Source organism: Myotis myotis, unplaced genomic scaffold (assembly GCF_014108235.1).
Source record: "Myotis myotis isolate mMyoMyo1 unplaced genomic scaffold, mMyoMyo1.p scaffold_m19_p_3, whole genome shotgun sequence".
In the NCBI taxonomy this organism is placed as follows: Eukaryota; Metazoa; Chordata; class Mammalia; order Chiroptera; family Vespertilionidae; genus Myotis; species Myotis myotis.
In genome coordinates, this window is record NW_023416335.1 from 201,864,141 (window position 1) to 201,892,011 (window position 27,871).

Below are 27,871 nucleotides of genomic sequence, written 5' to 3' on the forward strand. Positions count from 1 at the left end.
TCTGCAAAGGCCTGCGGGTATGCAAAGGCTGGGGGTCTTCAAAGGACTGGCAATATGCAAAGGACTAGTGATATGCAAAGGTCTGGAGGCTCTGGTTTCTGCAATAAGGTTGCTAATCTTTCCATGATAATAGGCAGCTCCTAGTTGGAGAGGATGGGCCTCATGTCCAGGTGAGCTCCCAGGTCCCACATTCAATTCCCAGCCCGGTTAGAATGTGCCTTCGTTAATCAGAACAAAAACAATCACAATTAATAGAGCATGATTAATATTTCTTACAATTATAGCTGGTCCCCAATATTCTATTTCTGCCCCTCTCACTAGGAAGTAGAATATGCGTCCTTGAGTCCTCCTCTACTATCTCTGGTTGTGAAGATGGGCAGATCACTTACCATCTCTGAGTCTTACTTTTCTCAACCACCAAATGCAAATAGTAAAATTCCCCCTACATAGTCTTGTTGGTCAGAATAAAAGAATATAACATCTGGGAAGGTTCTTTGAAGGGTAAGTATACCAATTTAGTTATTGTTCCTATTATCACATTTAAGAATCCACCCAAGAGAGGGTGCCTATGGAAGAGCCACGGGCCATTGACCTTCCAGCTTGTGTTCAGCCTCATTAACATTCACCCAGAGAGATGCTGAGAGTGAGGGCATGAAAGGGACGGAGGATGTGGGGGATGTGGGTGGGAGAGGAACAGTTGATGATGAAAACAGAAAAATCTAATCTTTTGCTAATACCAAAGGCCCCGGCTTAAGAACACACAAGCAAACAGTGAAGCCTGGTGACCTGGGACCAGCTGGGGGACCTCCTGAAAAGCAGTTAACAATACTGCTTTCAGCTCTGTGACTCCCCTGGCAGCTTGGGCCTGGGGCTGCTAGAAAAAGAAGCTGGGGTCCTGCCTGGAGACCCAGCCTCCCAGTCAAATGTCATCCCATCAATACCAAGTGAGCAGAAAAGAGCCTAATGCTTAAGGCCTTTGTTTCTTTGTTTTTAATTAGTTAGTCTTTTGTTCACCCAGCAGAGTCCTAAAGAAACCTCTTCTGCAATCTTTTCAAAATCCAACTCCCCCACATGTACCCACATTAGTAAAAACAGAATCAAATCTGTGGTTTTGGCTCATTGCCTTGGCCACATGGTCAAATAGGACTTTGAAGGGCTCCTCTTTTCTTTTTTTTTAAACAAGTGTTTATTGAGTGACTGCTATTCACTCAACAAACATGTAATGAGTGCCTACTACACTACTGGCCCTGTGCTTGGTGTTAGGGACACAAAGATGAATAAAATCCTAACTCGGGACTCAACAAGCTCAGTAAGGGAGGTCAGGACATCGACACCAGTTAACACAGTGCCTGGTAGAAAATGCTGGTTGTCATGAGAGGCAAGCAGATGGAATGCTCCATGAGCTCAAGGAAGAAAAGGACATTCTCTTAGGCAGGAGCTGGGAAGACTGCGTTTCATGGTGACATCTGAGTGCTAAAGGATTCAGACGTGCATTCCTCCACATGTTTACCACGTTAAAATAATAGCAAACGTGTGGAACATCCATTGGGCGTGTCAGGCACGGTTCCCAGCACTTTCCTCCTGTAACTCACACAGTGATCGTTAATGTAGGCCCTCTGATTTTCTCCTGGCTTCAGGGCCTGTGCTCTTGACCTTGATGCTCTGCAGAGTCTGTATACCAGATCAATCATCCCTGAAACCTGCCTGCCTCTCCCACCTGGGCCCTCCATAGCCGGGGACTTCTCTTCGTGTCCGCAGCACCCATCACAATTCCTGACACAAGGTGAGCCTTTGAAAGAGCTTCCTTGAACTGTTGAACTGAATCCTCTGCAGCCAGATGCTTAGGTCCCAGCAGGCCTTGTGGTAGGAATTGGCAGGTTGGAACAGCAGGGGGGTCAGAGCAGGGGTTGGGCTGAGGTGGGGTGGGGTGGGGAGAAGGGAAGACACAATGGGCTTGTTTCACAAAGCCATGCTTGTGGCTTTTCCAAGGCCAGGAATGAAGGCAGCGCTGGAATTTGGAAAGTAGAAGCCCCGGTCCTTCATGACCCCGTGCACATGCTGCTTCTGCGCCAGGCACAGACCTGCCCTCGGGTGCACTTTTGTGGCTCTGAGGGCAGGCTTTGGGCTTTTGATAATAATTGCATAGGTTTGCTTAGTAAACACAGGGCAACCATAGCATAATTACATGTTCTTACAGAGATGGGGCTCAGTAATTACTTTCAGTGGCCCCAAAGTATTATTTAACACATATTCTGGTTTATAAGGCAGAAATAATGATGAATTTGCTTGGTAATTACACAGCACTTACCCACTACAGATCCTGCCAGTAGCTGATACTTAGCCCATCATTAAGGAGCTAGCATTTGCTTTGGTAAATAATAAGTTCTTCTTATTATTGGTCTCTAGGTACATACAACATTATTAAAACATCATTAGTGACATTTCTCCAAAGGGTAAATACACAGGTCTATGTGAGAATCCAACTTTCCTTGGGTTAAACGCTTTATTTTTATCTTTTGTGACAGAAGCAATAAAACGGAATCAATTCTAACCTGAGTGCCTGCTCACTTCAAACGCCTCCTTCATAAAATGAAGCCAGATCTTCCCTGGCTTAGGGAACGGAAGGGAGTCACCACTGTTTTCAATATGAAGGGCGTTCTTCAATGTACCCAAATGATTGTGCCCAGTTTAGGAGGAGCCCCAGGTCTGGCGCCACCACCCCTGTGGTGGGCTGGGTCAGCACATTCAGTGCCAGGGCCAACCACAGCCTTTGGATGGGTCTTATTGGCGGCATCCTCAAGGCTCCTCCTGGGATGGGACCTGAGAGGCTCATGGACAGCCTGGGATTCTGGGAGATGGGGCACCCAGTTTCTCAGGCCATGTGGAGTAGACATGGGGAAGGAACATATACACATCAGATATCAAAGAAGGGAGATGCAAGCCGGGATCCAGCCTCTTTGTCCTTGAAAGGGGCTCCTGGGAAAGCTGCCTGACATATTTCATGTGGAAGGCAGTAATTTTGGGGGCCATGGCACAGCTCTAACTGCCCTTGGCTCAGCCACTTGCATCAGAAGAAAGCAACCCTTTGTAATCAATAAGGGGCTTAAAGAGGGTGGTCAACCATTACGGCTGGTGGGCAGGAGAGGGAGTGGGCCCTCTGGAACAAACAGAGCCCTCATTACCATTCCATTCCAACCCATCCCATTTCTGGAGGGAACGATGCAACATCAAATACGAATTCAGTTCCAGATCCCAACTGCCAAGGCAAGTGGCCAGTTCCAGAGGCCTGTTTCTTCTGTAATGAACTCCAGGATCCTGACTTTGGCTTTGGAAGTGACTGTAGTTACATTGAAAGCAGGGAATAACTGGGAAAAGCTTAGGGTTAAAGCCAAAAGACCCAGGTTCAAATCCCAGCCCTACTCCTCACTGGCTGAGCCATCTTTGGCAGTCACCTATCTGAGCTTCATTTCTTTGTCTATAAAACAATCTGTGAAGACTATAAATACCCTTAGGCCAGAAATCACATCTATTTTATTGTCCACTGAATCCCCTTCACCCAGCCCAATGCCTGACACTTTCCGAATCTATAATCAACACATTTAATGGAATAAGACTGGGGGAATGCATCACACACTTAACTGATATGAATCTACCCATTTGCACTTAGTGACAAGAGAGGAATGAAAACAACAATTTAAATAGTCCAGATTCTTCTTGATAATCCACTCAATGCACATGTGCCCCAGAATGATCCCAAAACCAGAAATGTGGAATTGCTCTTCTTCCCCTTCCTGGTTGTGAAGATCTTGCTGCCTTAAATGGCTGTACTTTAAAATGGCACTTTGGAATATGTACTCTCACTAAATATGTTACTATATCCACCTCACATACTTCACAAGTATTACCAATTCTTGTTGTAATCACAAAGCATTTTAAACTACTTTATGGATTACTTATAGGCATGTCCAGGGAAATTTTGACTATACCTAGCTTAAATTTAGCCTTTAGAGAGAAGCTTACCCTTTCCTTTTGTTTGGTTTGGTGTTTTTTGGTTTTTTGTTTGTTTGTTTTCTACATATATTTATTGATTTCAGAGAGGAAGAGAGAGATAGAAACATCAATGATGAGAGGGAATTATTGATCGGCTGCCTTCTGCATACCCCACACTGGGGATTGAGCTTACACCTGAGCATGTGCCCTGACTGGGGATCAAACTGTAACCTCCTGGTTCATAAGTTGATGCTCAACCTCTGAGCCACACGGGGTGGGCTACCCTTTCCTTTTGGATTACCTTTCAGGGTCATTGTGGGTCAGGTGGCAATGTAAGTGCCGCAGACTAGAAGCGCTAGACAGAAATAGCTCTTATCCTGCTCAGTGCTCTCTTGGTGTGGCTACTTAGCTTGCTCAAGGTCACGAGACTTGATTACAACCCAGGCCTCTTGACTCTCAGGCTTGAGCACTGGTATCTACATCACAATTTAACCCAATCAAAACCTGTTCAGTGAGTATTAGGTGCTCAGGAATGTTAGCCACACAGGGTAGGATAAGAGAAATATAAGGGATAGAACCCTGACCACTAATTGGTCAATGATTCACACAGACTCAACAAGTGCTCAGCTGGCCCCAAAGTATGGCACATCTGGGCATCCTACCTGAACTTGGAGGCAGCTCCTGGGGACCATGCGGTGGAGGAGCACTCACACACACAAGTACAACTGGCCCCCAGTCTTTGCCAGTAAAACCCATTTGCACCCTGTTTCACAGTGACTGTTAACTGTTGTGACTATTTTCCCCTGATTCAAAGCTGCCTGTTTTCACGTTATGTCACTGGATTTCAAATGAGGAAATACAACATTATTTCTACCCCCATATCCTACCCACATCCCACCCTATATTTCCAGGAAGGTCCTTCAGTCCCAGTGGAAGAAACTTGGGAGGTATGCACAACCCCATGTTCAACTGTAAAGTGTTACAGTGATGAGAGAAGGGGATGTGGACCAGAATGAATTTGAGCTTGAGAATCAGGCTATGTACCATGTCTGTTGATTTGCCATGTCCTATATCCATTCAACCCTCTTCTCATGATAGCATCCTGATTTCCTTTGGGGAAAGGTCCTATGCCCGAAAGCAGTGGTTCTCAACCTTCTGGCCCTTTAAATACAGTTCCGCATGTTGTGACGCAACCATAAAATTCTTTTTGTTGCTACTTCATAACTGTAATGTTGCTACTGTTATGAATCCTCATGTAAATATCTGATATGCAGGATGGTCTTAGTCGACCCCTGTGAAAGGGTCATTCGACCACCAAAGGGGTCGCGACCCACAGGTTGAGAACCACTGCCCTAAAGGCTTAAGGGTAAGCAAGGGACATAGGCCTGGACAAATATGGGAATCTCCTCTGCTGATTATAGTGATTAGTTCATAGGTGAACATGTGCATGGCCCAAGATGGTCCATTCAGGCCTATCCCAGGGTTATTGGGATCTCTACCTACAGACTAGCTAACCTGGTACGATATAAGCCTGGAGCTGCCAGGGCAGCCCATCCAGTGCTTGCCTGAAGTTGGAGCCAGTGTAGAAGGAAACCATCTAGACGTGGAGAAACGGTCTAAGACCAGGTCCTAGAAAAATCATTTGGATCCCTGGATCCAGCTATACCTGATTTTGAAAACAAATGGTCCTGGATTTTAAGTTACATTATTTAATAAGAATAGTTTTTGTTTAAAGCAAGTTGGATTGGGCTTTCCTTAATTGCCCAATTGGAAAGAGACCTAATAAATTAGATAGACATTTAAAAAAAAGGATGGTAGTACAGGCATGGATGGTATAGGGATATAGGCTTTGGGATATCTCAGTCATATTCATCAAGAACCATATAAGAAATACCAAATGAGCCCAACCACAGTGGCTCAGTGGTTGAGCATCAATCTATGAACTAGGAGGATACAGTTTGATTCCTGGTCATAGTACATGCCAGGTTGCAGGCTCGGTCCCCAGTCGGGGGCGTGCGGGAGGCAGCCAATCCATGATTCTCTCTCATCATTGATGTTTCTATTTCTCCCTTTCTCTTCCTCTCTGAAATCAATAAAAATATATATATTTAAAAAGACATGCCAAGTGGTAGGAAGAGGCATTTGCCCTTCTGAGAACCAAAATCCAGAGCTGAAAGTAGGCAAATATAAGGGCCCAAAGGCATTTCATGAACTGGCTGGTCCAGTTACTGATCTCCTCACTCAGGGAAATCCCTACCATGCCAGATGCTACACATCTGTGGTTAGTATTGTTCCTTTAAGGAATAACACAGATTTTTCCCTGGGCACGCCACACATTTTCATTACTTGTGGTCAGGAGGGAGACCAGGCTCCTTCAGATGAGTTGCAGCTGACAGACTGCTCTGGGGCATGGCTTTCAGGGAAGCTGATTCATCTTCTCTGTCGGCTGATGGTGGGGGATGCACACCTGTGTCCTAGGAGGATTTCAGAGAGAGGAGAGACAAAAGACCACGCTGGGCTCCAGCTGCCTCTGTAGACACTCCTACCGTGGAGGGGACGCAAGTGCAGCCATGCCTGGTGGGCAGTCAGCAGTGGGGGTGTTTATGTTCAGCTCCAGAGAACCTCCACTGGAGGCTCTTCCTCTGAGCCCTGTCCAGACCCACGGCTTGGATAGGGGAGACTGACTGACATCTGGGCTTGATTTTGATCCCCCACTTGTCCAACACTCAGCCATCCACATGCTACATTCTCCAACTATTGCAGAATGCAAGCTGCTCCAAGTTGCCTTGAGGGTGGAGCCTCCAACAGGGTGGAGGTGTAGTCACATCATGTTCACCTTTAACTTATAAGAACTCTGCTACAGGTATACCTCGGAGATATTGCAGGTTCACATCCAGACCACCTCAATAAAGTGAATCATAAACTTTTTGCTGGTGGAGGGCCTTGCCTTCAATTTGTAAAAAAAAAAAAAAAAAAAAAAAAGACACAACATCTGTGAGGCACAATAAAGTGAAGCTCAATAAAATGAGGTCTGCCTACATATGTGCTTGGTGAGAAAGAGAAAAAAAGAGACTTAAAGAGAACCATATAATGGGTGTGAGTGACTTGGCCTTCTATCCCACTCACAGGGAAGATGCTCTGTAGTGACTAGGAGAAGATATATGTAATCTGTGGTCCCTCAGTACGTCTCAGTTCCCGAGGACCTCTCAGGCCATAAACATCTTGCTTTGCTGAGTGTATCTGTCAAAAATAAATAGAGCTTTCTGCTGCAACAAACAATACCAAATCTGAGAGCATAACACAGTAGAGATAGATTGTCTGCCCCTCATCACAAGGTAAAGCACATCTGGAGATGCTCCTGAGTGACTGTCCTCACGGTAGTGATGCAGGAACTCAGCGCCTGCCATCTGAGACACTGAAATGCGAAGCCCCCTGGAAGGGGAGAAAAAGCTGATGAGCATTGGATTCCCCAAGGTCAGACTCTGAGATGGAGATCAGAGTGTGGGGCATTTATTAGGGAGTGTTCTGGGATGGACACAAGTGGAAGCAAGGCAAGGATGCAAGATTGGGCAGAGGGAGAAGGTGAGCTGCAATACATCCCCCCTCCCCCCAAGGTCTCTGTCAGCCCAATGGAGATTTCTGGAGCTGGGTGGTCTCTCAGAGGTGTCCTGGGTTAGGACAGGTGGTCATGCTGTCGAACCTGTATTTACTGGTCATTAGATGCAGACGAGGCCCATCTTCCAGCAGCACTCCAGGCAGGTAAGGAATTAAGATTTTCATTGCTAAAGGGGGAAGTGGGTGGCACATCACAGCACCCCCACAAGAAGACTACAGCAGGGGTCGGCAAACTTTTGGTGAATGTTTTGGGATTTGCAGACCTTGCAGTCTCTATCAGGACTACTCATCTCTGCTGTTGCAGGGTGAAAGCAGCCAGAGTCAACGTGCAAACAAATGAGTGTGGCATGTTCCAATAAAACTTTATTGACAAAAGCAGGCGGTGGGCCAGATTGGTTCACAAACCATATTTCACTGAATCCTTGACTAAGTATTTCAGAGCCAACCCCAGAACTGATCATAGACCACTCTTGTCCATATTCCATTGGCCAAGATGCATTCACACAGCCCCACTTTAACTGCAAACGGCTAGAAATGGAGTCTTTCTCTGAGTCCCAGAAGAAAATAAATGGAATTTGTGAGCATCCAGTGAAACTGCTACATTGTGATTCTTGTGTTGAAAGCCATATTTTAAAACATGATACAGCCCTGAAATATACTACACATTTCTACATGTCTACTACGGGATTTAGTCAATACATTGATTCCTACATCTCCCTGGGCTTTGATTATACCTTCAACCAGATCATCAGATGGTCCCCAATGGAGTCTCCCTTCCTCTTGTCCCCTACTTTTCATGCCTGTCCTTAAACCTACAGTCCTCTCTCTTCCCTGTACATTATCTCCTCTCTGCTTTTTTCTAGACATGCCAACGCACCTTAAGGAATGATGGGGGGCAGGAAGGGAGCATCTCATAAAGTGGTAGAATTGAAGCATATGAAGGAAGGAAAAATCTTGAAGACACCACCAGGCTAATAAGACTCAGGGGACAGACAGAAAAGAAATGTGATTGGTAGAACCAACAAAACTCAGTGATGTGGGACTCCCATCCATTTCCTGATGGACCACCCACAGCCAGTTTTGTAATTTACAAGACTCGGTGTGAAATAAACACGTGGGACTCCTGCTCAACATGCAGGAGGAGAAGGGCCACTAAAGCTATTAAAGTGTGAAGTTTTTCCTTTCTTCCACAGTCTCTCTTGCAACTTTTGTGGTACCTTTAATTTGCTATTTAATGCCATTCTAAGTAAAGGAAAATTAAAAATTTGAATTATTGGCATGAATTTTACCATTCATCTCTACATTGTGCAATGTCCATTTTTTGTTTGTTTGTTTTTATGTTTTTATTGATTTCAGAGAAGAAGGGAGAGGGAAATAGAAACACCAATGATGAGAGAGAATCATTGATTGGCTGTCTTCGGCACGCCCCACAATGGGCATCAAGCCCTGTGCCCTGATAGGGAATTGAATAGTGACCTCTTGGTTCATAGGTCAATGATCAACCATTGAACCATGCTGGCTGGGCTGTCCATTTTAAATGCAAATACAAGAAGATTTAACTTATATACAGAATCACCAAAAACACACAATTCTTGTTTCATAGGTCTTATGTGCATATGTATTCTTCCTTTCTTTCTTTTTTTTGCCAGAACAGTAGAAACACTGCACAAAACTAATTTAAATGTTTTCATTTCTTATACACACACATTCTACCAAGAATGATAAGTAAGGAAGAAATGAAAGGAAAGAAATGATGGGCTGCCCCGTGTTTCTCTTCATTTCTATACCTTCCTTTTAAGCCTGTCCACGTTTATTTCTCTCTACTACTCCTAGTGTAAGCCACCATCAACTATAGTAGACTCTTAATTGGTCTTCTTGCTTCCATTTTTGCCCCTTACAACCCGGTCTCCACATAGTTTTCAAAAGTGTTCAGCCTAAACTGTAAAGACTCCATTCAACCCTTGCTACTGCAATCGCTTCATTAACTGGCTCCTTCTGACTCCAGATTCGAGCTCAAATGTTACTTCCTCAGAGAGGAAAATGGGCCTGCCGCATGCCCACCCCATTTTTCTCGCACAGAGAGCCTGCTTATTCCTTCATCACAACTTGAAACTATGTATTTGTGGGTGTTTCTTGAGCTAAGATATAAATTCAGAGAAGACAGCGATGATCTGTTTCATTTGCCACACGATACACCCAGCAATTGGCACAGTTCTTGGTCCTTGGTGGGCACTTGATTGTTTTTTAAGGAATAAATGGATTCTTGAGATCAAGGAGAAGGAAGAGTGTAACTCCTTTTAGATGACAGGGAGCTAATGGCGGCACACAGAAGGAGGAGCAGTTCTAAGGGGGAAATGATTGATTTGAAAAGAGAATGAGCGGATATAGGTGAAATTGCTTCGTAAGCTATAGACAATATAAATGTGCAATCGCTCATGTATGCTGAGGTGACCATACTATCAAAACCAGTGCATTTTAAGAGTAAATGGGGCACTAGAATTAATTATGTTTGGAGAATAGACATAAACCAGGACTGGCCAGTCAACAGGACATATGGTCACCCTAGGAATAGATTATAAAGACATAAAGACACAGGGCTATGTCACAGGGCCCCAGAGCAAGAGTGTAAGGGGACCTCACATCATTCTGGAACTGATAATAAGAAAGTTCTCTTTCTCTCTCCCTCTCCCCCTCACTGCCACCACCTTCCCTTCTGTCATTTTCCAGTTTCAAATTCTCAGGGAGAGTTTCTAATTGGCCCAGCTTTTGGTCAAGTGTCAACTCTCTAGTTCACTATACTAGGACCCCTGCCTCACAAACATGGCTTCTAGATAGTATATGAAGCTGAGCAGACTCTCTAAAATAAATCAACCGCAAAATATATAAATAGCATTAAGGTATTCTGACTCTGCTGACAAGGCATGATGATGCATCAAATAAGGGGGAGAGTCTAATGTTTTTCAAGAGCTCCAAGCAGGGAAAGGTAGTCAGGGAAGACTTCCTGGAAGGGGTGATCCTTGAGAGACCGGAAGACTGCATGGAGGCAGAGAAACTGGAAAATGTTTCAAGAGAAGAAAAGAGTAAGAACAAAGGCCAAAAAGCAGGATAAATGAAGTTAAATTGGTCACTCCCATTTTTTTTTATATTCCCCTACTTGGCTTCATGGTTCCTTATTGGGAAGTCCTTTTTTTTTTTTTTTGTAATAACTTTTTGAGGATATGAAACCTTACTCCCATCATCCTCCTTCTCCATGCGGGTGGGCAGCAGTGAGCACCTGGCCATAACTGGCATCAACTATAACAGCGGTTCTCAACCTGTGAGTCGCGACTCCTTTGGCAGTCCAACGACTCTTTCACAGGGCTCGCCTAAGACCATCCCGCATATCAGATATTTACATTATGATTCGTAACAGTAGCAACATTACAGTTATGAAGTAGAAACGAAAATAATTTTATAGTTGGGTCACAACATGAGGAACTGTATTTAAAGGGCCAGAAGGTTGAGAACCACTAATCTACAGGGTCCTGGCTGTGGGACTGACTACTAAGTGAAGCCATTTTATGAGAGGCTGTGAGTCTGTTTACAAAGATTTCTACAAGAGTTTTTTCAATTATGTATTAGTGGGTCAACCAGAAATTTTTTCATTGACATAAAATACAGCAGAATAGCACATATCAGAATCCACTGTAGGGTGTAAAGGTAAAGAGTGCTTTGTGAAACCTTTATTTCAGTCCTCTTTACCCGATGTGTGGGCGATGGTCAAGATATGTGAGGACATTGCCTGAGTCAGACTTTTACTCCTGGGGACATAGCGCTATGGAAGAGAGAGAGCTGGAGGACAGTGGTGTTAACTGGATGCTTTCCTAAGATCAGAAATGTGGGCGGAAGAGAATCCTCTAGCTTTTGGTTTTTGTGTTTTAAAGAGGTGCCAGAAATGTGTGTCATGCTAAATGACAAAGTACTTCTCTTCCTTTCCTCTCCTTCACACCTCTCCTCCTCCCATCCATGAATAGGTCCATCAGTATGGAGAGAACAAAACAGAAATAGCACAAGCTGATGCGGACAGTGGCCAGGAATCTGCTGCTCGTCACCCTCACCGTGGGCTGCTCTGATGGGCTGTTCTTGGAAATGCCTTAACAGTGACCGATCATGACCCTTGAACTACCTCTCTAAGACACAAAATGACCAGCCCTCCCTCCCACCAATGTATCCTCACCGGGTTGCTCTGGCTGTAGCCAGCCCCTAATCTGCAAGCTAAGCAGACCCCCAGGTCCCAGCTACTGGGTCAAGATTCTAAGAGCCAACGGATCCTCCCCACCCATGGAAAACTGCAGATTTGGGTCAGTGCAGAGGCCACTGAACAAATGCCCAGTTGGCCCAGGCATCGTGCCTTGATCGTCTCACTGTGGGAGGTCAGTTTCTTTTTTCCTTAAGAATCCAACACTGAGTTTCTAAGTCCCTGTTTCCTCATTACATAGCCCAGCTGTTTCCTGCAGCCGCCTGCTGGGATGGGAGCACTGGGCTGGGAGCCCTGGCTCTAAGGCCTGTGTCCAGCTCTCCTGGCCCTCATGCAGTTGCAACCCTCTCTCCTCTTGGGGCCCTGCTCCTTCCCCTGCCAAACGGGAGCACCCTTCCTTATCCTCCTACGGGGCTGTGGAGAGGACAGGTGTATGACCGCCTCTTCCCCTTCCGCAAGCGCAAGGTGGGGGTCCTATCATGAACCTCTCTGAGGGGTGAGGCTGAGGGAGCGGCCGGGTTGATGCTCAGACAAAATGCTGACCCAGGGATACCTTCGTTGTACTTGGCCCTTGGTCCACCCACAACTTTCCCAGCAATCCTGCTGCTGCCGCACCTTAAAACCACCCAGCGAGACCGGGGGAGACTGCTTCTCTCAGTAAAGCCCTGGGGTCCTCCCTCTGAAACTAGAGCTTGGGGAGAGCAGTGAGTGAGCGCTGACTCAGTGTTTAGTCTGTGGCCTTGTGTGTGCACACCACGACTCAGGGGGGTCTAGCAAAGCTCCCAGCCCCGCCTCGAGGGAGTCTGCCTGGGAATGAAGCACATCAGGGAGCAGCTGAGCCCAGGGTGCTGAGGCCCAGGTGGGATGCTGGACCACAGTGGGTGAGGCCGCAAAGACGGGAAAGGTTGCCCTGAGCATGCACATCGGGTCAGGCCTGGACTGGGCTGGGCTGGGGTCAACCAGGGGGGCCATCCAGGAGGAGGCTTCCGGGCCAACGTGAGGCAGTTTGGCAATCAGAGAGCTTCTCCCCCACGGATCCCTGGCAGGGGATGCAAACAGAGCGTGGTCTCCTCGGGCCCCGAGCGTGACTAAAGCTCGGAGGAAGGACCGCTGGCCCACCTCACGCTTCTGCTCAGACCCCCCAGCTCGAGCCCTGGGAGCAGCCAGGGGCGATACCCCCACATCTCAGCCACTGCCGGAGCGGAAACCATAACAGGAGAAACATCTGCTTCTCTTCAGGGGAGTCAAGTGGCCTCGGTGTGTGCTCCTCCGTTTCCTCCTCGTGCCTCCCGTCTTCAGTCTCTCTCGCTTCCCAACTTTTATAAACATAACGTGTGATGCCAGGCTCGCAGAGCAAATCCCAGAGATATCTGGGCCGGTTCGATATGCGGTTCACTTGTCACCACGAAGGCCTGCCTGCCAGCGGGGAGACCCGTCCCCGAAGAGCCGAGGGAAGGAACAGGAAGTCGGAGGTGTGAAAGGAATCCAGGGAATGAGGGTCGAGCTAGAGACTCACACCTCCGAGATGTCACCACCTTCTCGGCCCATGCGCTGACGAGAGCTGGGGAAGCTTGATTTGTCCCTTCCTTACAGGAAAGCCTCCTCAGCCCCAGGCCGTGCCTTCCACCTGCACCTTAGTTCATCCCAAGCTCACCGCCAGGACTCAGCAAGTCATAAATAACGGTAGAATGAAGAATATCTGGTGGAGGTTAAATCGTTCCATAAATCTTCCTAGCTAGACATCTTCCCCTTTAACTGAAGGGACCAGTCACAGCCACAGGAGCTGCTCCCTGCGGGCTGCTCCAGCCGTGTGTCTTGACCACTATTCAGATCCGATCTGAGCACCCATCGTTCTTTTCTTCTAACGTTGCTGCAAAGTCTAGCTACTCTCGCAAGTTTTGCCTTTTCTCTCCTAGCCTCTCATTTCCCAGAGATGCCCGCGCTGATGACTGGAATCTGCAGAGGAGTGTCCTGTTGATTCGGAGCTTAAGATGTGAAAGGGAAAGTGGTGACGAACAAAGAGGTCTGTCTAGTACTGCTCTAGAAAGCTTTGGGGGGGAGGGCACAGAATATGTCCAGAAATAAAATTGTCTTTGGTGTCACAGCAAGAAAGAAGATGCTCAATCCTCTCCCTTCATAACACAAAATGTGATCCCTGCCTAACATTATAGTATTTGTTCTATGTACCTTCTGGCTCCTCCACTAGAAAATAAACTCTGCGAGGCACAAACCTTGACTTTTAGGGTTGGCTGCTCACCACTATGTCCCAGGACAGTGCCCAGGACAGTGCCTGGCACGTAGTGGGTTGTTTATTCAATGGATGGATGGTTGAATGAATCTCTCTGGTCAGCATGGATCATGAATGACAAGTGAAACGTCAAGCCAGACAAACGCATTGGGCACAGACATGCACACACACACACACCCAGGGGACAATGGGGGTTTGTGAGTGAATATGATGATAATATCAATGCTGAGAATAATCCCTAAAAGTCATGCCTTTCTATGCCAAAGATTGTGCTGATCGCTAGCTCAATTTTGAAAAGGAAATGTATTTTCATAAGCACTGCCTTTATAAAGATTAAAAGTGTGTATAGACATTTTGCGGGGAGACATCCTGTTATCAAAGAGATTTGAGAAAGGCACTATAAGGGAATAAACTAGTTCTGTTCAGAATCTTACTTTCAATACTATTTAGAGGTTTGAGAGAGCCCAGGAAATGTGTCCTTTTTCCTGCCTCTGAACCAAATGAGAGAGAATTTAGAAAGAAGCTTCTATTAGAGAATGTGACTTTAGGTCAATGGGCAAGTAGGCTTCTTCATACCAAACCACAGGATCAGACCCGTTGGTCACCTGGTCAGTTGCAGGCTGAATTAGACATTGACTGCACACGACCCGCCGGGACCCAAATGGGAACTAACCATGTCAAACTCACTTTCAAAGAAGCCAAAGAGAATGTGTGCATCCTACAAAGTGGATCACATAACAGAGAAAGGGGAAAGGACCGAGACACCCATTATCCCAAGCTTACCAGTCAAAATTCAAAAGGCCAGAATTCTCCTACAAGAAAAGAAATGGGGAAGAACTCCCACTCTACCCCACCCCAATTTAGCATATAATGTGATGCTATCCATTTCTATTCCCAGCACCAGACCACAAGTGGGGACCAGGTCGCTCTGCTCTCCACTTTATTCTCCAACTCCCATCTCAGTCAGTACTAGTACTTGACACATAGGAGGCACCTAATAAATATTCATTAAAAAAAAATAATGATTAAACGTTGACTGAAAAGATCACAAAAGGCTTCCAGGAAGGAAGTGATATTTGAGTTAAGCCTTAAAAAATCAGTAGACGCCCTAACCGGTTTGGCTCAGTGGATGGAGCATCGGCCTGCAGACTCAAGGGTCCCAAGGTTCAATTCCAGTCAAGGGCATGTGCCTTGGTTGCGGGCACATCCACAGTAGGGGGTGTGCAGGAGGCAGCTGATCGATGTTTCTCTCTCATCGATGTTTCTAACTCTCTATCCCTCTCCCTTCCTCTCTGTAAAAAATCAACAAAATATATATTTTTTTAAAAATCAGTAGGCAAGAAACCACAGGCCAAAGCCACACCCAGAATGAGACCCCAGAAATGCAAAGGGCTCCCCTGGAGAAGCAGAGGTTAACTAGCTAAACAGCTCACTTCACTTTCAGGGTTCCTTTCAGGGGACATGAATCATTTGTGAGATTTGTAAATCAGAAGAGAAGCAGAAACCCCCAAGGATCCATTGGAGAAATAAGGACAGGTTGTGTCACCTTGTGGCCGCCATCATTGCCATCCAGGATCATAATCTTGGGGCAGCAGCTGAGGGCAGGCTGCAGGAACCTCTGTGCTCCTTCAAAGGACAGGAAGAAGCCCACATTCCCATTCTCTGCATTCCCCAGAGAGCCCTGCTCCACCCGCCCCCCTCCCTCCCCTTCTCCCACATCCCTACCCCATCCTACACACACACACACACTCACACACACACACATATGACATCCCACCCCACTCCTTCCCAACACACAAGCAGCTGTGTTCTCATGATTGGAATGCTGATATGAGGTCTGTTTATTTTGGGTTAAGAAGAAAATGTTTATATTTCATAAAGTCGATGAATGGTTTCCTAGTAATTTTGTGTATATTTATTGTGAAATAATTTTCTCTCTCTCTCTCTCTCTCTCTCTCTCTCTCTCTCTCTCCCCCCCCCCCCCCATATTCTCTCCCTAACCACCAATGATCCTTTTTCTGTTTCAAGTAACAAAATACATTGAGGATTTCATAAAAACTGAGATTCGCTTGCCAGGAAAATACACGTAAACAAACACAGGTTCACTCACAATTTTGTGCCTACAATTCAAGGACTTTATAGAGCCCTGAAACCTTCCCATGGGACCCAGTCAATAACTCTGCCCTACACACAGGTAACATACCATTCGCTTGATATCTCTCTTATCAAGGCAAGGAAACAAATGGCCATGGGGGGGTTGCTGAACTCAACTATCGCCTCCGCCCCTCTCAACATCACACATTCTAATCCCAGAGCATTTGAGCCCGCCCACCCGTGCCCAGCAGGATGTGATCTGGCTGTCTAGCTCAGCGGTCCTCTAGCTGCCAGCACTCGGGATATGCAAACACACTAGGCAGCCTGAGAAAAATGCCATTAAGATAAGGCACCTTGAAAGCCTTCCAACCCCAGTGCAAATGGCATTGGTGGTCTCTCTCCTCTCCAGGCCTCCTTCCCCTGGCCCAGCCACCACTGGATGTGTTGACCGTCTGTGAATGCCCCAGAGCCACGGCCAAGTGCAGATGCTGAGCTGCCCTCCTCTCCCTCGCCCCTAGCCCGGCCCGCAGCTGACTTCGTTGCTGCGTGAGGCCCATGGGCCTCATAAATGTCAGCTGGACTCAGGGTAACCTTAGGTCCCTGATCACTTCAATGTCATCAAGTTGGAACGTCTCCTTGATCCAGTCCCTTATAGAATAAGACACACATGGAATTAGGGAAGATACTAACAATTATCATGTAGTGCTTACTATGCGCCAGGCACTAGGTCAGGTGCTGGCCCTACCTGTCCTTCTATTGGCCTCATGAACAACCTTCTAAATTATCATTTCAAGCAGCCCAGCCAGGATAACCTGGTTGGAGTCCCATTTCCACTACGTCTCATCTGTGTGGCTTTGGACAAGTCATTTAACTTCTCTGTGCCTTGGTTTCTTCATCTAGAAAAGGAGAATAATAACGTTTACAAATATGCCTGCGATAAGGTCGTCATGAGGATTAAATGAGCCACTACACGTAAGACCTTTGGAACAACCTCCAGCCATAGTAAGCATGCAATCAATGCAAGCCGCTAACACGCTTTCCATTGTATGGATTAGGAGACTGAAACTCAGAGGTGAAGTGACTCTCTCAAGGTCACACTCCTGAAGTGCGTCTCTAGCGAGTGAGACTAAGGCCTGGGATAATAAGCCCTCTGATGCTTCCAATCTTTCATATATATCAATAATATATATATATATATATATATATATATATATATATATATATATGATTTTTTACAGAGAGAAAGGGAGAGGGATAGAGAGTTAGAAACATTGATGAGAGAGAAAGATCAATTCAGCTGCCTCCTGCACACTCGCCACTGGGGATGTGCCCACAACCAAGGTATATGCCCTTGACCGGAATTGAACCTGGGACCCTTCAGTCCGCAGGCCGATGCTCCATCCACTGAGCCAAACCAGTCAGGGCTCCAATCTTTCTTGAATACCAAGCCCTTTGACACCATCGCCTTTTTTCAATCACTCTTTAAGACAATGTATCCCTCTTGTGCTATTCCTGCCAAAAGGGCAAACCTGCACCTTACTAGAAAGGAAATATCAGATAAACACAAATTGATGGCAATTCTAAAAATTAAAAAAAATCACTGGCCCATATCCTTGAAGAATGTCAAGGTCATGAAAGATAAAGCCTAATACTGTTTCATATCAGAGGAAACTAAAGAGACTTAATTTCAACACATGATCCTGAATTGAATCCAGATCCAGAAAAATGTTTTTTCCTTTTGCTATAAAAGACATTATTGGGTCAACTGACAAAATATGAATAAGATCTGTGGGTTAGACATACAATTACATCAATGTAAATTGCCTGCTTTTGATCATGGTAGGAGAATGTGCTTATTTCTTGGGGAAATACACATTGAAGTGTTTAGAGGTAAAGGGACATCGTGTCTGCAACTTCCTCTCAAGGAGTTCAAAAAAAATCATGATACTATGTCTACAGAGAGAAAATGATCAAATAAATGCAGTAGAATGTTAACTTTGGGGAAATCTAGATGAAGAGTACTCAGGAATTCTTTAGACTATTTTTGCAACTTCTCTATGGATCTGGAATGACTTCAAATAAAAATGTTTTCAAAAAAGAAACAGGAAGAATCAACCTCTTCGCTTTCAATGATCACCTCTGAGTAAAAGAGGTGTGGAGCAGAACGTCTTACCATCTCACCCAGAGGCACAGCTTCATTCCAGAGAGGCCTTCTTCTCGAGGTTAACCCAGTAGATTTGCTTTTCCGAGACAGAAATACTCCCAAGCCACCCATTGGGCCCTTTAAATAAAAAGAGAGACATTTTTAAATTAGAAAACATTTTTCTCTCTTGTCCAAGAGGATATAGCAACTCCTCACCCCGGCCTCCGCTCCTAAAAATTGTCCATGGTTGCGCTCATCCTTTGACACCCACTCACAAGACCCTTTTTTGTCTGCCAGATTTTCACAGGCTTCTAAAGAATGCAGTGAATATGCTGCTGCTGAATGTGGCTCATTTGTGCAAAATTCCTCAACCCCTTTTTCCATCCCCACTTTCATCATCCATGCCCTTTTCTCCAATAGGCCACTTAAAAACAGAAGCAGAGAATGAAGGGAGGGATGGCAAGGGCTACAGGGAAGGCTGCAGTTCATTCGGTCAGCCAGCATTCATTTTGTGAGCACCTACTATGTGCTGTCTACCAGGCCAGGGGCCCAGCAGGAAGGAGGCAAGCCTGATCTGCCCTCACAGAGCTTGCTCTGGGGCAGACAAGTGGGGCTTCTGACCAAAGCTTGGAGAGTATTACAAAAAGAGAGGTTCAGGGTGCTGAGGGGGGTGGGGGGGCATGTAGAAGGGGAGCCAACTTGCTCTGCCCAGATCAAGGAAAATCTTACATCTGAAGGATGATCAGATGTAATATTATAACTAATATTAGATCAGAGGGAGTTGGGTGGGGAGGAGAGAAGGAAAAAAAATTTTTCACTCTTAAAACTAAGCACCCATACTTCCTTAAAGCGGAACAAATAGCCCTGCTGGTGGGATTGTCAAATGGAGGAACCACTATGGAAAGCAGTGTGGAGGCTCCCAAACCCCCACCAACTTTGCCTCCTGCCTCCCTGCCAGCACTGCAGCACCTGACCACACCCAAACCTGGGAGGCAAGTGGAAGGAGAGTGACTGCATCTGCTTTCACCAATCATGATTTATCCCCAGGCTTTCCCGAACATCACAGTCGCCCAGACCCAGCACCGAATTGTCCTGGTAACAAGTACAAAGGGGAACGGATGTGTGCTGGGTCAGAGACCAATGCTGTCTGCCACACCCTGGTCCCGTGTCTCTAGCCCTCTCCTCTCACAGCTCAGACAACCTGATTTCACACAGAGCCCAGGGCAGTGGCTCTAACTTAAACAGGTGTCCCTGTCAACTGGGCACAGAAGCTTCTGAACTTGAAACTCTTGCAGATTTTGCCCTGTGTGCCATGTCTTCTGGCTGTTCATTTGTATCTTTTATAAGAAAACGAGGGGGCCAGTGCACGAATTCATGTACTTTGAAAGGAACTGTGGGCCGTGAGACTGCAGTAGGCACAGGGGCAGGTCTTGGTGCATCCTTCATGCCCCACCCTGCCCTTCCCGCTGTGGCCCATGGTCCCCTGTCTGCCGGCAGCCCCGCTCCCGCCGCTGCTGCTCCCACGCACTGACTGCACTGGCTCTGCTTGTACCCACTGATGGCGCGGGGCATTTGGGGCTGGTGCCAGCAGCAGGTGCAAGCGGGGTAGGTGCCAGCAGATGCAAGTGGGGTAGGTGCCATAAGTGGGTGCGAGTGGCAGCTGCTGCCCCGATCACCCCTCAGGAGCAGGGGGAGGTGGAGAAGCCCTCAGGCACGATCAGGGCCAGCAGCTGACACTCACACCCACTGATGGCACCAAGTGATCAGGACCGGTGCCAGGCACCGGCAGTGGGTATGAGCTGTGGCTCTGGTGCCGGCAGCAGGTGCAAGTGCCAGGCGGGACCACAGCACTCAGGAGCAAAGAATTTTCAATAGCCACCAGAGGCTTACCCCAGTGACGGTGATGGGCGCCCTGCCTTGGTCTGGCACCCCCGCTCACCTCCTCCACCATCCCACCGCAGCCAACACTTGCCATGTTCCACACACTCTCCCTGGTGGTCAGCGCACGTCATAGCAACTGGTTGTTCTGGTTGTTCTGCCGTTCGGTCTACATATTAGCCTTTTTTATATAGGATGGTAACCTCAGTATAGTGCTTTCCTGCTTCTGTTAGGTCATTCTAGTGAATTATGACACATAGGGGGTAGGGGTCATGGGAAACCCTGAATATATAGCCAAGTTGGACAGAGTGTGGATGGCCCGGGGACCCTCGCTGGCATCTGGCATGAGAAGTGAGGGCAGTCTTGTTGGGGGCTCGCCTCTTAACTTGTGGGACCTGATGCTAACTCCAGGTGGTATCAGAACTGACATGAATTGTAGGACATTCCGTTGTCGGCAGAGAACTGGTGTGGGAATGCACTCCGGTAATCATGACGACAGCTATGGTGGGAAGCCAGAGAGCCTCACCTGATGCTCAGACTTGTTTATCTTCAGAGCCTGAGCTCTGAATCCAGGGCACAGTCCAGGGGTACCATTTAGATTGCATATGTGAACATCACTCCTGCCTGCTCCTGTCGCTGTGCAATGCACAGCCCTGCGATCACAGCCCCAGCGTCGGCCAAATTCGCCTAATCACCAGCGTCGCCTGGGGCGTTTATTAAAAATGGGGACTCCCAGCCCCTCCTTGAAGATTCTGATCTAGTAAGTTTGGGGTGGGGCCTGGGAATTTTTATTTTTAACAAGCTCCCCAGGGAATTCCGACAATCAGTCCAGTTTGGCAAGCAATGCACTGTGCCGCCTTTACCAACCTCCTTACTCGGGTCTATCATCTGCCAGAGTCCCGCCCAGCAACGCCCTGCTCCTGGGTCCTGCTCTTCCTTCTGCATCCTCAAGCTCGACAATGACCCCCCAGCCACCCCAACAGCAGAGCCTGGAATCTGGGGCACAGTCTTGCTGCACTTTCTCCTTCGCTCACCATTTGCTAGTAATTTCTACCTCCTACCAAATACCAATCAGCCCTCCCCTCCTTTGCCACTGCCCAGATGACACTCTAGCCAGGCCAGCTTACTAACAAGGCTTTCTGCCTTCGTCCTTTGCCCCCACCTCATATCTGCCACCCCATAGAAGGCAAATTGCATATTCCAAAGGTGGTTACAATACTATCGCCCATCTCATATGTTCTTCTGGAATCACACCACTATTCTACCAAGAGGTGAGGTCTAATTCCCCTTTTCTTGAACATGAGTGCCTTTTGGTGATTATTTCAATCCATAGAGTATCTACATGCTCTACAAATGATGCTACATGACTTCTAAGACTAGTCCAAAAAGGTGATTCATGTGCCCCTTTTCCCACTATGATACTCACTCTTCACACTCTTATTTAGTCTCTATCTATGCCTCCAGATCAACAGTCAACTGTCTGAGCCTGCCATGTTGGGAGGAAGCCCAAGCTAGCCCACGCAGAGAGAGCACATGGAATGGCCCCGAAGCAACCAGCTAAAGAGAGATGCGTGACCAGCCCCCAGCTGCCCCAGCCCTGACTATTTGGTCTATCACCACCATCTGGCTGCAACCACACAAGAGACCCCAAATCAGAATTGACCCACCCAGCCCTTCCCAAATTCCTGACCCGAAGAAATGATGAGAGATAATAAAGTAATTGTTGCTTTAAGCTAGGAGTTTTTATGCAGCAATAGCTTAACAGGAGCCTCATTTAATGGGCACAATGGCCAGAACTGTATGGAGCCATGCTACTCAAAGTACGGCCCCGGCCTAGGGCTGGAGAGCAAACTGTTACTAGTCAGTGTAGATATTGAGGATAAGTGTTGAGAAGCTTTTGATGGGGTGATTTTTTTTTTTGCTCATTGAATCTAATCATTTTTTGAAAACGGACTTGTGCTGTGTCTGGATTTGGGCAGACTTGGGCTCAAAGAGTGGAGGGGAAACCACTTTGGTTGGGTTGGTCAGACACAGCCCGGTCTCGGGAACTGCACTGCATTGAAAGAACGAAGAGAGGCCATGGGGAGTAGTGAGGGGCAAGTGGGCCACGCAGAGGCAGTACATGAGGGCGTCTCTCTAACGCAGGAAAACGTGTGATGTGTTCACTGGACTGAAAGAAGGCAAAGTGCCCTTAAAGAATGGCTGGCTTTGGGAATCCCTTCAATTGCAAACAACAGAAAACCCTACTCCGGTGACTTAAACCAAACTTGCTTTATTTTTCTCATTGTATCAGAATCTTGTCCATGACACTTGGCACTGGACGCTATGTACCACAGTGAGTCTCCCAACTGTATGAACTGGCACCTCTAGGGGGGTTTTCCCCAAAGTCACAGAAGGTCACTCTGCCCGTGGCTGTGATAACTGACGTGTGTGTTCTACACCGGCTCCCACAGTCCCCCAGCAGGATTAAGCTCCAGGTGCCCAAAAGAGATCATGTGTAATAACTCACCCTTTATTGCCTTCCTTCCATCCTTGTCTCATGTGCCCTCTCCCTTATCAGCGTTTCCTGGAATCCCTTACCGAATAAACAGCTTGCATTCTGTGAATTAAAGCAGCATACGCAAGATGGAGAATGCTAAGTGATAACACTGGAGAGGTAGGCAGAGACGGGGGCGGGGGGGGGGGCGGGGGAGGGGAGGCGGGACTTGCCCAAGAACACACAGGGGTTAGGGGTACGGCTGGAATTAGACCGGGCTCCTGGGATTAGCCCTTCCCATCAGGCTGCATGGCACTCACTGAGAAGTCAAGAAACGAAGTCGCAAACCCACAGTTGCCTCCAAACTCTCTTGGTGATTCTTCTTACAAATGACCTCACCTGAAGTTTTACTTTTCACAGCTTCCTCCCACCAAGCAGCACCTTAAAGGGGAAGCTTAAAGGGGAAGAAACGAAGCACTTAAAGTCAAACAGACTCTGTTCAGCATGTGCCTCCTCCGTTTGCTAGCTGTGTGACTGAAGGCAACTTTCTTAACTTCTCTGGGCCTCCTCTGTAAGTATAGGTATGCTTATAAAGCTAACTTGCTGGATCATTGCAAAGTAAAATGGATAACATGAAAAAGCACCCAGGGCATGGCTGGCACACAGTAGGTGCTCAGTAACAGCTGACCTCCTCTTCTGTCTTTCCACACACTCTCTTTTTCACAACAGAATGAAAGACCAAGTAAAGATGCATTGGCCAAATACTCAACTCCCTTTGTCTGGCATTTCTCAACCCACTTGCTTCCCGTGATTATTTCTATGAGGCTAATACCTCATTACAATAACACTGCACTCTAATACCGGTGGGCCCATAAACAGAGGCCCAAGTAAAATAAAACCATTATAATCATGGCCCAGATTTAATCACTGACTAGTGGGCTCCCCAGTGGTTTGATCAAGAGCCAGGCAATAGTCAAATAATCAAACTGCAGATGCTGGGATAGCAAATCGGCTTAAATTTAAACAGTGGCAAAGACCCAGACTACAGTGGGGAGAATAGAGCGACGGGGGGGGGGGGGGGGGGGGGGGGGCGGGAGCCTTGTACAATGCTGGAATTTCCCTTCCACAGCCTCCCAAGTTAATTGGCCCATAAAATGACCAGGCTTGTTAACGAATAATGGGCTCATTCCTGAGAGGCACCTAGGTCTGGCGTTTGCTGGGGGCCTGTTGACTCCGCTCTTAGAGCTGAAAGGGCTCCCAAGGGTGACATGAAGGCAGAGGCGATGATCTCCGTCCTGCTGGCCACTCACAGGCGCGCAGCTACTTACGAAGTGGATCCTAAGTCACAGAACCAGTAATGAGAAGGAAGGAGAGGCAGATCAGTTTTGGGGGTCCTAATGCTTATACAATCTGGGGCCCTCTTTGAGAAAAGAAGATGCAACTGTGCATATAAAATATGCTCAGTCACCCAACACCATCTTGCACAAAAGAGTGGTCACCCCAGTGCCACCCAACCCAAGGAGAAGTGTGAGGGAGAGGAGGTGAAGTGGAAAGAGACAGCAGCTTAGCCACTGCAGTTAAACATGGTACAAGACCATGTGACCCTGTGAACCCGAAGCTGGGGATGCCCCCAGGCCAGTGAGAGGCCCCGAAGCTTCGTTAGCTTCATGGTAAGCCCACCTCTAACGAGGAACTAAGACCATGACCTTCTGAGTTTTCCACATTTTGCTTCCCAATGTCATTCCATCAAACTAGGAACCCTGGTGCTACCTAACTTTGGAGCTGGGCTGCCACTAAGAGCACAGCCTAACAGGCATGGTGAGCGGAGTCCATCCAGGGGCGAAGGCCTGAGGGCACATCAGATTGTTCCCCAAACCAAAACACCCAGGACTTTTGATTACCCAGGTTTCAGTTGTCTCTGTGATTCATAAGAAACAGTGCATTTAAAAACGACATGCTTTGTGAATCAGACAGAACTTAAAGTGCAAATTCTTCCAAGGAACCTGAATATTCAAAGAGAATTGTGGTTTAGACCCTCACTGGCGCAGGCAGTCTGTGGCTGAAAGCATTATGGTTAAGATTATAGGTGTGATTTTTTTAAATTGTATCTTTATTATTGAAAGTATTACATATGTCCCTTTTTCCCCCCATTGATCCCTTCTAGCCTGCCTCTCCCCTCCCCCCCAGGCCTTCACCATCCTATTGACAAGTTCTTTGGTTGATCTTTTCCCACCCACTCACCCTCCCCTGCCTTCCCTTACAGAAGACTAGAACAGATTCTGCAAACTGTTCTATGCTTCTATGTCTCTGGATCCATTTTGTTCATCAATTTATTTTGTTCATTAGATGCCACACATGAGTGAGATTATGTGATACTTACCATTCTATTTTGCTTAGGATATGCAAAGACCCATGCAGATACATAACAGAGAGACACACACACATTCACCTGTGTGGAGTTTAGTTCCCAGCACCCTCCTTAGGCAAGTTCACAATCCTGTGATGCCTGTCTTCCTCCACTGAGCCAATTCATCCAACCTGCAAATTCAGTCCCCACACCTCCCTGTACCAGTGATTGCATCCAGAATTCAGAGATCTGAATCTTACTTTACTTCCAGCCTCTCACTGCTGCTCCGGGGGCTGTTCTGTTGCAACAGCCGGAATAAAATCTGTCACGAGCATATGTGGAGATGCAGCAGAGAGGAGGCGGGAGCCAGTGGAAAGTTCACTGGTGCCAAAGCAGGAGAAGCAGAGCATGCAGATAGATAAAAAGCCAGAGTCCGTATTCACTAAGATTGGGACTAAATCCCAAGTAATATTCACAGACCTAACTTAGCACCATAATAAAAGAAATAACAAAAATCATGAAGTAAGACATCTATGATTGTAATGCATTTACATGAACTCATTCAAAAATATGTATTGTATTATTTGAACACTTACTCTTTGCCAATGTAGTATTGGTTCAAGGGCAGAGCAATCGAGCAAAATAGATGGATAATTCCATCTACGAACATATTCATGGAATAGATTTCAGAGCTAGACCCATATATATAGGACATACTCTAATGATGTGATAATATGTGGGGCCCCACTTCTAGCATTATGCTGGGGTTATACCAGAAGAGAGCATAGGAGAACATCTTTACAACCTTGAGATGGGGCAAGGCCTTTCTATGCAATACACAAAACTCAAAAGCTGAGGGGGAAAAAAAAAGGCTGATTGATGTGACCATCAGAATTCAAAGCCCTGTCTAATTAACACCAAGGGAAGTACAAGGACAAAACACTACAAACAACTCAAACCATGTTCAACAGAGAAATCATTTATAAATTTGATAACATAATTTATCATACAGCCATTTTATGGAAACTTAGGGCCATAGTTACATAAAACGATGGAAAGTTATATATACACGGGTGTGAAAAAAAATTTCCAAGACAGAGAGCTAAGTGTCAAAAATGAGTCATAGAACTGGCTAGATGGATAGCTACCATTCCTATTTTAAAAGCATGTGTGAAGATTGTGACAAAGCTTCATAAAGAATGGACTACACCAGTGATGGTGAACCTATGACACGCGAACTCATTTTTTTGGTTGATTTTTCTTTGTTAAATGGCATTTAAATATATAAAATAAATATCAAAAATATACGTCTTTGTTTTACTATGGTTGCAAATATCAAAAAATTTCTATATGTGACATGGCACCAGAGTTAAGTTAGGGTTTTTCAAAATGCTGACACGCCAAGCTCAAAAGGTTCCCCATCACTGGACTACACTCATCCATGATGAACTGTTAATGGTGGTTATCTCTGAGGAGGCCAATGAGGTCAAGAGATAAATTTCACTTTTCACTATATAGGCTTCTGCATTGTTGGGTTTTTTTTTAAAGAAAAATAATGCATTTGTGCATTTCATTTGTATGATATATGAGGCAAAGAAAGTCGTAACATTTGGAATCAGATAGGCTGTCGTCTTGGTTCCAACGTATATTAACTTTGTGACCTGTGGCAATTTGCTCAGTCAAAATGGGGCAACAACCCCTACATAGCTCTGAGCACCAATGTGATGAGCACTGAATAATATTGACTTATAACTACTGTTTATTGAGCACCTATATTATCCCGGGCTTTTCAAATGCACTATTGCCTTTTAAATACACTCCCATGCTGAACTGTAGTAGCAGCCTCATAAAGTAGCTATTGTTGTGTTTTGCTTGTAAAGAAATTGAGGCCCAGAGAGGTGAAGTAACTTGCTCAAGGTCACAGAGCAAGTAAGTAGCAGAGCTGGGGGAAAACCTGGATCTTTTCACTCCAAGATCTATGCTGGTCCTTCCCATGTTTGCCACTCCAGGTCCTTCGCTTTTCTCTCGCAGAGGGCTGCTGCTCACAACTCGGCTTTAGGCAACCCCCCAGCATAAACCTTAGACCAGCTCCAGGACTGCTCCCCGCCCAGACCCTGCAGAAATGGGACCAGGAATTATTGACTCACAGTCGCGGCCTATTGCTCACAGACAGTGTCTGGAAGCACCGTCTCCCACTTCCTCTGAAAGAGATAAGGACGGCTATTTTAGCCTGAAATGTCACTGGTATAAACACACAAAGAGTAATAAATCTGAACTGAGGGGGTGGGGAGAACTCCTTCTAAAAGAGCAATCAGGAACTTGTGTTATAAACCACCCCCCCCACCCTGCAACAGCCAGCTAGGATCCCCCATTGTGGCGACCCCAGCCACAGAGAGCTGGGAACAGGTGCGACATACAATAGGGGCCTCATTAGAACCTTCGGCGGCAGAAGCTGAACAGACGTTTAAGACCAGGAATAGCTCATCGGATCATTGACGTGTTTACAGCAGGGCACACAATCTGATTTCTCTCTGTGAGCCCCAAATGTTCAGTGAAGTCTAAACGCCTGCAAATATTAACTAATTGCTTTTGAGGATTTATTAAATGCTAAGAACTGTTCTAGTGATTTCCACTAAACTAAGTGGATTCAATCAACCCATTTAATCCCACAACAACTCAAGAATTATTCCCATTTTCCAGGTAAGAAAACTAAGGCAGAGAGAAGTTATGGAAGTTGTCCAAGTCCCCAAAGCTAGTACGTGCCAGGCCCTGGGCAGTCTGATTTCAGAGTCTATGCCCTCAATTACCTCTCCACACTGCCTCTCGAACACTTGGCATGGTGG

General features: G+C 46.5%; 1 long non-coding RNA gene across 1 annotated transcript in view; it reads right to left on the bottom strand.

Moving 5' to 3' along the window:
- Nucleotides 1-18,467, bottom strand: part of LOC118652115 — a 76,963-nt gene extending 58,496 nt beyond the window's left edge. The window contains exon 1 of the long non-coding RNA XR_004966438.1: nt 18,358-18,467. This is a non-coding gene — a long non-coding RNA (uncharacterized LOC118652115). The remainder of the gene's footprint in view (nt 1-18,357) is intronic.
- Nucleotides 18,468-27,871: the final 9,404 nt, after the last annotated feature.